The following is a 12,275-nucleotide window of genomic DNA, read 5'->3' as shown; positions in this document are numbered from 1 at the left end:
CAAGCCCTCCTTGGCCAGTCTGGGGCAATGAAAATTGCACAAACTCTTGTTCGTCTTATTAGCTTGAGAACTTTTAGGGATCAGCAGAAGTGGAGGGAAGACATACACCGACCTGAACACCCACTGGGCCACCAGCGCATCCACTGCTATTGCTTGAGGGTCTCTCAACCTGGAACAATATCTCTGAAGCTTCTTGTTGAGGCGAGATGCCATCATGTCTACTTGAGGAACTCCCCAAAGACTTGTCACCTCTGCGAAGACTTCTTGCTGGAGGCCCCACTCTCCTGGATGGAGATCGTGTCTGCTGAGGAAGTCTACTTACCAGTTGTCTACTTCCGGAATGAAAATCGCCAACAGAGCCTTTACATGTCTTTCTGCCCAGAGGAGGATCTTTGTCACCTCTGCGATTGCCGCTCTGCTTTTCGTTCCGCCCTGCCTGTTTATGTACGCGACTGCTGTTACATTGTCCGACTGGATCTGCACGGGATGATCTTGCAGAAGATGTACCGCTTGTTGAAGGCCGTTGTAAATGGCTCTCAATTCCAGCACGTTTAAGTGAACAGAAATAATTGAACATGAAAAAAAAGTTTATGGACAAGCGGGCATATATATTCATTTTTACTATTTATATGTATAGGATTTTTTATTTTAAATTCATGTAATATTAATTTTTTATATATTAAATGAAGACAGGATTTATATGCTTCTTTATATGTTTATGAGGAGGTTGGATCAGGAGGTGGAATCAGGTAGGCGTTGGAACAGGTGTTTTTTTATATCCATCAACATAAGCACCAATAGGAGTTAAGATCACTCCTTTAAAAAGGGTCCTGGAGCACTTCGTAGCTCATTCTTTGATAAAGCCCCCGTGAGAGGAGCGAAACGCGTCAGAAGCAGAACATTGGACCCCTGTACCAGCTTTGGAACCCAGAACCGCATTGCCATCCTGCGTCACTGTCTCTAGACAGACGAAAATCGGGAGGAGAGAGACCGCGACTGTGGTGCTTGCAGACGGCACATAGAGGTGTGGACTCACAGAGCTTGGAAGTCGGGTAATTAATCAGCACAGCAGGCGCCAGCGCAGGTGCCGGTTCCCGCAGCCCGAGACCGCCTCGTCTGTCATTGGGACTCTCCCGTGCTAATACTACAGGTGGAAGCCACACGTAAGGCTCCAGTGTGGAGCGGTTTCTTTTAACATTATTATTATTCTTCTTTGCTGAGCGGCAACTCATTGAGGAACTCCAATACAAAGTAACCCTCAAGGATACTATTTGTTACATGGGTTCAAATTACAGCTGGTATTTGACTTTTTGAATTCAATATACGGACTGAGTTTTACCTTTACCATTAGAACATTATATTTTTCTGTGCACAGAGTATGCCTAGATCCACCTCCTTAGGAAGTTTATAATATTATATATGAATATACAGTGTTAGTGATTTTATTGACCGGTCAAGTTGTTTATCTGTGAAATATATATATATATATATATATATATTTTTTTTTTTAATGTATTAAAATATATAAAATATATGGAATAACAAGTTTGATTTATTGAACTCTTAGCCATACCATATCATTTATAGCGCAAGAGGGGATTTGTTAAGTGTTCTCTGGTTATTGGTACTTGGGATTTCCAAGTGCCGGTTCTTTTTGACTTGTTCTACCCCAAGTCAAGCTCTCTCCTGCAGCATAAATATAAAATAATTTTTATTTTTTAATACTAATATTTGATCACCAGGACATGGTGATGATTTACTAGCGCCTGGTTATATTTCTTTTTTTACGTTTAAGTGAAGGCAGGTTTCCTGACTTGACCATTTTCCTTGGAAGCTTTCCCCCTGAGTGACAGCTCCCCAGCCTCGGAGACTTGCATCCGTGGTTACCAGGAGCCAGTCCTGAATCCCGAACCTGCGTCCCTCTAGAAGGTGAGAGCTGTGTAGCCACCACAGGAGAGAAATCCTGGCTTTTGACGACAGGGTTATCTTCCGGTGCATGTGTAGGTGGGAACCCGACCACTTGTCCAACAGGTCTAACTGGAATACTCTGGCATGGAACCTGCCAAACTGTATGGCCTCGTAGGCCACCACCATCTTTCCCAACAATCGAATGCACTGATGGATCGACACACTTGTTGGCTTTAATATCTGTTTCACCATTTTCTGGATTTCCAGAGCCTTTTCCACCGGAAGAAAAACTCTGTGTCCAGAATCATTCCGAGGAAAGACAATCTTGTCGTCGGTTCCAACTGTGACTTTGGAAAATTTATGATCCAACCGTGTTGTTGGAGTATGGACAGGGAGAGTGCGATGTTCTGTAGCTACTGCACCCTGGATCTCGCCTTTATCAGGAGATCATCCAGATAAGGAATTATACTGACTCCTTTTTGACGAAGGAGGACCATCATCTCTGCCATCACCTTGGTGAATACCATCGGCGCCATGGAAAGACCGAAAGGCAACGTCTGGAATTGGTAATGGCAATCCTGAACCGCGAATCTCAGATAAGCCTGGTGGGGCGGATAAATGGGAACATGCAGGTAAGCATCCTTTATGTCTACTGACACCATGTAGTCCCCCTCCTCCAGACTGGAAATCACTGCCCTCAGTGATTCCATTTTGAACTTGAACCGTTTCAAGTAGAGATTCAGATTTTTTAGGTTTAGGATCAGTCTGACCGAGCTGTCCGGCTTCGGAACTACAAAGAGGCTTCAATAAAACCCCTCCCCTTGTTGTGAGAAAGGTACCAGGACTATGACCTGATCATGACATAACTTTTGAATTGCTGCTGTTACTGCCTCTCTTTCTGGAAGAGAAACTTGCAAGGTCGATTTGAAAAATCGGCATGGGGGAACGTCTTGAAACTCCAGCTTGTACCCTTGGGACACTATTTGTAAAACCCAGGGATCCAGGCCAGATTGAATCAAACCTTGACTGAACAGTTTTAGACGTGCCCCCACCCGAGTGGCCTCCCGGAAGGGAGCCCCAGTGTCATGCTGTAGATTTGGCAGAAGTAGGGGTTGACTTCTGCTACTGGGATCCTGAAGCCGCTGTTGACTTCTTTCCCTTTCCCCTTCCCCTACCTGCAAAGAAGGGGGAACCTTTGGCCTTTTTGTATTTATTGAGCCGAAAGGACTGCATGTGAGAGTGATATGTCTTTTTTGCCGGTGCCGGAGCAGAAGGCAAAAAGGTCAACTTACCTGCGGTAGCCGCCGAGACTAATGCATCCAGTCCATCACCAAATAAGGCCTCACCTTTATACGGGAGAGCCTCCATATTCTTTTTGGAATCTGCATCCGCGTTCCACTGGCGAATCTACAACGCCCGCCTAGCCTATACTGCCATGGTAGCGGCTGTTGAACCCAAGAGTCCAATATCTTTCATGGCTTCTAGCATGTATGCGGCAGCGTCTTTGATATTCCCTAACTTAAGGAGTATCTCATCTTTATCAATCGTGTCAATTTCTGATGACAACCTTTCTGATTATTTTTCAATAGCGCGACTCACTCACGCGCAAGCAATTGTAGGCCTGAGCAGCGTACCATTGGCAACATAAATGGATTTTAATGTGGTCTCCATTTTGCGGTCTGCCGGCTCCTTTAGTAAAGCCGCCCCAGGTGCAGGGAGAATCACTTTCTTTGTCAACCTGGACAGTGCACTGTCTAACACTGGGGGTGACTCCCACTTTTTCATGTCCTCTGCAGGGAAATGATAAGCCATCTGAATCCTCTTGGGAATACGAAATTTATTTTCGGGATTCACCCACACCCCTTCAAAGAGAGTATTTAGCTCGTGGGTAGGAGGGAAAGTAACCTTAGATTTCTTTTCTTTATAGAAATAGGCCTTCTCCTGCGGTACAGGAGTGGTTTCTGTAACCTCCAGAACTTCCCTTATAGCCACAATCATATATTGTATATTTTTCGCCAATTTATGATCTATTTCCCTAGAGTCACTATCGTCGACACAGGAATTAGTGTCCGTGTCGGTATCAGTATTTACAATATTTGCAAACGGTCTCTTATGTGACCCATAGGAGTCGCCTGCGGGTGGAAGAACAGAACCCTGAAAAATCACATCTTCCACAGACTTTCTCCAGCATTCTGCATGAGATTCAGACTTAGCTAACATCCTATTGATATGATGCATACTATCACGTATTTCTTTCACCCATGCAGGCTCTTGGTGTGCCGGCAGCGCCACCACATTACAACTCTGTGTCCCAAAAATGGCTTCCTCCGGGGAAGAACTCCCTGCCTCAGACATGTCACACTCATGCACAACACACACACAGACACTCTGGGACTTATAGGGGACAGACACACAGTAAAATCTGTCAGAGGGACACAGTTTAGGAGCAGCCAGTTCACAACCCCAGCGCCAGTTTATAATGCCTGTGAACACAAAATGCCCACTGACATGCAGCGCTGTTTTACAATGTAAATACACCTGTAAAGCACCACAATCGCTGTGCGCCCCCCCCCCCCCCCCCGTTTTGCATCCTGATACTTGTAGTCAGAAGTGGAGAAGGACCAGCGTTGTCTCTGCAGCCTGAGGAGAGAGAGAAAATGGTGCTGAGCAGTGTGCTGACAGACTGAAGAGGAAGCTCCGCCCCCGCAATGGCGTGTTTTTACCTCAGAGATTTTCATATAATATTTATACTGGCGGGGGTAGGGCTGTGCATGGGCATCTCATGCCCCCTTTTAGCCAGTTTTTAAGGTATTTTGCTGCCTAGGGCGCACCCCCCCCCCCCGCGCGCCCTGTATCCTGCAGTGCCTGTGTGTGTGGGCAGCAATGGCGCGCTGTGCTCCTGCCAGCCACGCGGTATCTTTAGCTGTCACTATGTTGATTGAAGACCTATCTTCTTACACTCACCTGTCTTCTGACTACTGGCTCTGTGAGGGGGGTGACGGCGTGCTGTGGGCATAGGCGTGCGCAGCACATTTTTTAGAAGGTGCACCGTCAAAGGGGTGTGTCTAGCATCGCCTTTTGGGCGTGTCTAGCACCATCTATTGACGGTCAACGCAATATAAAATATCCACCCTTGTACCAATCCTACTAAAGCAGATACTGTACATTGTCAGATGTTGTGGTGTGCCCCAAACAAACACCCCTGATGGCACTCACTGCATGCTCCTCCTCAGCCTGGTCTGGCTCCCCCTCTCTTTCCCCTGCAAGCTGCAGCAGCTTACTTACAAGTCAGTCACTCACTGACAGTCGCAGACTAGTACTGCTGCTGCTGGAAAAAGGAGTGACATATCAATACTGCTGCCGACCGCCTGCCAGTATTGAATTTGTCTTCCTAAGTGGAACGCTGGCTGCATGCTGATCCTCATCATTGGCTGGCATTGGCATAGCATTGAAGGAGAGAGGTGGGCGTGTGTGACGGGTGGGCGTGCGAGCAGCATGACGTAATCATGTCACATCACGCTGTTTTTGTACATGGAGGTGGAGCCGGGAGTTTGAAAGCCGGTGGCAGTGGTACCCTTGATTAACCCAGGCGTCCAGTCAGTAATGTAGTCCTGACAGGGTGCAGCACAGAGGGGACGCTGCATCAGGTGATCGCTGCATCAGGCATGTGAGATCGGGGTTCCAGACATTAGGGGGTACCAGTACGCACACCTATGGCTGTGGGAGTGAGCATCTAGACACGGCTAGCGTTCAGTACCCTTCAGGAGCTAATGGTGTCCTGTCAGCCAGAAGCAGAGCCATGAAACTCTTTAGGAAGTTGGTTCCTACTTCTGCCCCCTCAGTCCCACGAAGCAGGGAGACTGTTGCCAGCAGTTCTCCCTGAAAATAAAAAACCTAACATAAGTCTTTTCAGAGAAACTCAGTAGAGCTCCCCTGGAGTGCATCCAGTCTGCTTGGGCACATTTCTAAAACTGAGGTCTGGAGGAGGGGCATAGAGGGAGGAGCCAGTTCACACCCTTTGAAAAGTCTTAAAGTGCCCATGGCTCCTGCGGAACTGTCTATACCCCATGGTCATGAAGTGGACCCCAGCATCCTCTAGGACGTATGAGAAATTATTACACACAACAATAAGACTGCACTGGACTAGTAATACTTCATAAAACTATGTATGTATACAGATATAACAATGCACAGTAAACACTGGATGTATATCACAGAATACTTGTACTAAATATTCCTGTAGTTATGCACTTGTTCTTAACTAACACTGTCTAAACGACATGTAGAATACTTAAGTGTCCTGTAAATGTACAGCGCTGATGAGGCAGGTGGCTTTACAGAGGAGACAGTGCCCAGCAGTCCCAGGATCAGCAGAGCTCTGTGTAATGGCGCCCAAACGCTGACAGGGAGTGAGGGAGAGAGAGAGAGAGAGATGCAGCTCCAGGGCGGGAACATCTGCTGTAGATGGCGTCTGGGGGATGGGCTACATGTCAGCGCCTTATCCCCTCTGCTGGGCTTCACCACTGGGTACTATGGAGCCTGTAATAAACAGATTTTAGAAAATCCGACCTGTGCTTCTTGCCCTGGTGGATATAGTGGGGTCCCTGCATGGCCACAGTGTCCACGCCAGCGGCGCGGTCCGTCTCCTGGGACAGCGTCCGGATCGCGATTTCGGCGGGCCTCACCTGGGGGGACCCTCTTACCTCTTCCCTGTAAGTGTGGCCACGTGATCCAGGAGAGCAGCAGCGGTGATGTGTGCCTGATGAGACCGGAGCGCCTTCACTGTACGTACCCGGCAACCAGGGCGCAGGAGTATACAGCACGATATGTCAGTATGACATATAGCATCTAGTGCCTGTGCTGGGATCTGGTCTGAAGATCGACACTGTCTAGGTCGACAGGTCAAAAAGCTGACATGAGTTTTTCACTTTTTTTTTTTTTTTTTACTTTTTCATACTTAACGATCCACGTGGACTACGATTGGAACGGTAATCTTGCCCAAAGCATGGCGAGCGAAGGGGACAAGGTGCACTAATTGGGGTTTCCGGTCACTGTACGGAGAAAACGACACCAAAAAAACATGAAAAACTCATGTCTACCTTTTGACTTGTCGACCTAGCACATGTCGACCTAGAAACCCAGTCGACCTTCAGACCCTGTCGACCTATAGTGGTCGACCTAAACATTGTCGACCTAGACACTGTCGATCTGATGATCCAAACCCGCCTGTGGTGCGGCCCTTGGAGTCTTCTTTCTACTCAGAAAAGCTCTTTTCAGGGCTGCCTAACGCAGCTCCCCCTGTTAGCTGACTGCACTGCAGGCACCAATTTACAAACTGAGCTCCAGTGCCTGGAGGCGGGGATATAGAGGAGGCGGTGCAGTGCATCTTGGGAACAGTCAAAGCTTTAGCCTGTTGGTGCCTCGGATCAAGATCCAACTCTACACCCCCGATGTTATTCCCTGTGGAATACCAGTGTACCCCGCTGCAGAAATGATAATTGCAAACTTTGAATGACATAATTAATGTCTAACTTGCCCATAATCACACAAAAGGTATCAAATTAGACGAGATCTGGTCTTTTGGCCTCAGTCATGTCCAGGATCTTTGGTTTCTGTTATATCGCAAACCTGGGACCGACCCGGGATTTTGAACACGGGTCCAAATCGAGTCAGACCCTTCCACACTGCACTTTCGACCCAGGTTATTCCCAGGTTGGCCCCTTTCACACTTAACCCGAGTCACCCATGTAAACACTTAAAATTGACTTTTTCTGGCTCATAAAGATGAGGTGTCAAAAGGAAACAAAATGAGGGGGTGGGGACTGTTCACAGCATTGCAGCAATCATGGCCATCAAAGCACACGTGTGTAGCCCAGAGTTCATGATTATTTTCTACTGTACTGCTGTTTGATACAGCCAAATATGACATCTTTGACAGTGCCTGTAATTTACCTGCATATCTAAGCTTCCCCCCTGATCCTCAACAGCTCCCTCACCTCCTCATCACTCCAACTGGCCATGGCAATTAACCCTCACACTTCTGAACTTCTAAAATGCTGCTCTCTTGGGGGTAAATTTACTAAGATGGGATGTTGCCCATAGCAACCAATCAGATTCCAGGTATTATTTTCTAGAAGGTGCTAGGTAAATGAGAAGTAGAATCTGAATGGTTGCTATGGGCAACATCCCATCTTAAATAGAACGCCCATCTTAGTAAATGTACTGGGCTGTGGCTGGTCATCATCAAGGCAGACACAAGAACCTCCAATCAGCGCCTTTTTTTGAGTCCCAGGTTGAATAACCTGAGTCAGTCGCTTTCACACAGCACATCAACCTGGGTCCGACCCGGGTTTAACGCTGCTTTAATTCCGGGTTGAAATGCCGGGTTGCTTGACCCAGGTTATTTTACTGTGGCTCTTTCACACTGAAGCTCGACCCGGGTCAACCTGGCAATAACCCGGGTTATTTTGATGTGAAAGGGGTATTAGTAAACTCAAAAGATGGCTGCACCTTCAGGCCCATGGGGGCCGTCTATGGATGTCCATTACGTGAGGAGCATAGTCAGGCTTTGCAGATGTGAACATTGCAACACTGAGCCAATATACAGGTGAAACTCAGAAAATTAGAATATCGTGCAAAAGTTCATTTATTTCAGAAATTCAACTGAAAAGGTAAAACTAATACCCCTTTCACACTGCCAATGCCGGATCCCACCCGGTAATTGGAAACGGGTCCTTCCCGGGTGGGATCCGGCATTGGCCGCTGCTGCAGGCTTCCCCGACCCAGCAATATACCGGGCGGGTTGCCATAGCAGTGGGGGGCGGAGGCGGCGCTGGGAGAGGAGATCATCTCCACGCCGCCTCTCCCTGCTGTAGTAAAGGGGTCCCAGGACGCATCGACCCGGGAGCCCATTTACGCAGCCACTGAGCCAGTATTCAACCCGGGTATAACACTGCTTTATTCCCGGGTTGAATTGCCGGGTCAGGCGACCCGGGATTTCGGCTATGCCTCTTTCACACCGTATGCTGACCCGTGTCGACCCGGCAATATGCCGGGTCGATATCGGGTTATTTGTGCGGAGTGAAAGGGGTATAATATATTACATATACTCATTACATGCAAAGTGAGATATTTCAAGCCTTTATTTGTTATCATTTTGATGATTGTGGCTTACAGTTTAAGAAAACCCCAAATCCAAAATCTCTGAAAATTAGAATATATAACATAAAATCAATAAAAAAAAGGATTGTCCCTCTGAAAAGTATAATCATGCATAAGTACTGGGTTTGGGCCCCTTTTGCATGAATTACTGCCTCAATACGGCGTGGCATGGATTCTATCAGACTGTGGCACTGCTGAGGTGTTATGGAAGACCAGGATGCTTCAATAGCAGCCTTCAGCTCTTCTGCATTGTTTGGTCTCATGTCTCTCATCTTTCTCTTTGCAATGCCCCATACAGTAGGTCAGGCGAGTTTGCTGGCCAATTCAGCACAGTAATCCCACAGTCATTGAACCAGGTTTTGGTACTTTTGGCAGTGTGGACAGATGCCAAGTCCTGCTGAAAAATTAAGTCAGCATCTCCAATGTTGTATTCCTCTTGTTAAGCCGCTCCTGAACAACAAACAACGTCAGAAGCGTCTTACCTGGGCTAAAGAAAAAAAGAACTGGTCTGTTGCTCAGTGGTCCAAAGTCCTCTTTTCTGATGAGTGCAAATTTTGCATCTCATTTGCAAACCAAGGTCCCAGAGTATGGAGGAAGAATGGAGAGGCACACAATCCAAGATGCTTGAAGTCCAGTGTGAAGTTTCCACAGTCTGTGTTGATTTGGGGAGCCATGTCATCTGCTGGTGTTGGTCCACTGTGCTTTATTAAGTCTGGAGTCAATGCAGCCATCTACCAGGACATTTTACAGCACTTCATGCTTCCTTCAGCAGACAAGCTTTATGGAGATGCTGACTTCATTTTCTAGCAGGACTTGGCACCTACCCACACTGCCAAAAGTACCAAAACCTGGTTCAATGACCAGCAAACTCGCCTGATCTGAACCCCATAGAGCAGACGTGGCCAACCTGTGGCTCTTGAGCCGCATGCAGCTCTTTCTTTATTCAAATGTGGCTCCCGACACTCAGTCGCCTGACCACAACAGATCCTGGAAACTGGTGCACTCCAACCAGACACACAGCAGCACTATGGTGACTGAAAACTGAGGGAGCCAGATACTGGGCTGTAGTGACATATGAGAGTGGGCTGGAGTGACACAAGGGGAAGCTGGCTGGAGTGACACAGAAGGATCCTGGTAGTAGAGACATAATGGGGGAGCTGGCTGGAGTGACACAGGAGGGTGCTGGCAGGAGTGACACAATGGGGATCTCGCTGGAGTGACAAAGGAGAATCCTGGCAGGAAAGACACAATGGGGAGCTGACTGGAGTGACACAGGAGGGTGCTGGCTGGAGTGACACATGGAGGAGCTGAAGTGTATTATGTGAATATGGCTTTTTCAATATATTTTATGTGGATCTGGATTTTTAAATTCTTTTATGTGGAAGGGTCTTTTATAATGTATTTTATGTTGATTCTGGCTTTAAAATGTATTTTATGTGGATCTGGCATTTTCATTGTATTTTATAACAGGGGTGTGGCCTAGCAGGCACAAGGTCACACCCCATTTTTGCACACGCACTTTCGGCTTGATGTCGGCTCTTTGACGTACCTAACAAGATTTGTTGGCTCTTTGTCTCTGACTGGTTGGCCACCCCTGCCATAGAGAATCTATAGGGCATTGCCAAGAAAAAGATGAGAGACATGAGACCGAACTATGCAGAAGAGCTAAAGGCCGCTATTGAAGCATCCTGGTCTTCTATAACACCTCAGCAGTGCCACAGGCTGATAGAATCCAATGCATGCCGCATTGAGGCAGTAATTCATGCAAAATGGGCCCAAACCAAGTACTGAGTACATATGCATGATTATACTTTTCAGAGGGCCGACATTTCTGTATTTAAATCCTTTTTTTTTATTGATGTTATGTAATAGTCTAATTTTCTGAGATATTGGATTTGGGGTTTTCTTAAAATGTAAGCCACAATCATCAAAATTATAACAAATAATAGGATTTTAATTACCTACCGAGTTTAATAGTGTGGGCTGGCTCCTCCCTCTATGCCCCTCCTACCAGACTCAGTCTAGAAACTGTGGCCGAGGAGACGGACATACTTCGAGAGAAGGAAATACACAGACAGTGGTGAGATTCACACCAGCTCACACATAACAAACGGAAAGCCAAGCTAACCAGCATGAAACAATTCAGCAACGGCTGAACAACAGTAACAATGCAGTACTTAACCAAATAACAATGCAGTACTTAACCAAGTAACAATGCAGTACTTAAGCAAATAACAATGCAGTACTTAACCAAGTAACAATGCAGTACTTAACCAAATAACAATGCAGTACTTAACCAAGTAACAATGCAGGAAAATGAAGCGCTGTGCGGGCGCCCAGCATCCTCTATGGACTGGGCGGTAGGTAATTAAAATCCTATTTTCTCTAACGTCCTAGTGGATGCTGGGGACTCCGTAAGGACCATGGGGAATAGACGGGCTCCGCAGGAGACATGGGCACTTTAAGAAAGAATTTAGATTCTCGTGTGCTCTGGCTCCTCCCTCTATGTCCCTCCTCCAGACCTCAGTTTGAGACTGTGCCCGGACGAGCTGGGTGCTGTTCAGTGAGCTCTCCTGAGCTTGCTGTGAGAAAGTATTTTGTTAGGTTTTTTATTTTCAGGGAGCTCTGCTGGCAACAGACTCCCTGCATCGTGGGACAGAGGGGAGAGAAGCAGCCCTACTCTCTGAAGCTAGGTCCTGCTTCTTAGGCTACTGGACACCATTAGCTCCAGAGGGATCGTACACAGGATCTCACCCTCGTCGTCCGATCCCAGAGCCGCGCCGCCGTCCCCCTCGCAGAGCCGGAAGTCAGAAGCCGGGTGAGTATGAGAAGCAAGAAGACTTCGAAATCGGCGGCAGAAGACTCCGTTCTTCACTGAGGTAACGCACAGCACTGCAGCTGTGCGCCATTGCTCCCACACACCTCACATACTCCGGTCACTGTAAGGGTGCAGGGCGCAGGGGGGGGGGGGGGGGTGCCCTGGGCAGCATATGGACCTCTTTTGGCAAAAGTACACATATATATAGTTGAGCACTGTATATATGTATGAGCCCCTGCCAAGAAAATGTATATTTAAGCGGGACAGAAGCCCGCCGTCGAGGGGGCGGGGCTTCTTCCTCAGCACTCACCTGCGCCATTTTTTCTGAGAGGAAGCTCCCCAGGCTCTCCCCTGCAGATACACGGTAGAAGAGGGTAAAAAGAGAGGG

The sequence above is a fragment of the Pseudophryne corroboree genome, chromosome 1 (assembly GCF_028390025.1).
Source record: "Pseudophryne corroboree isolate aPseCor3 chromosome 1, aPseCor3.hap2, whole genome shotgun sequence".
NCBI lineage: Eukaryota > Metazoa > Chordata > Amphibia > Anura > Myobatrachidae > Pseudophryne > Pseudophryne corroboree.
This window is presented reverse-complemented; position numbering follows the sequence as displayed.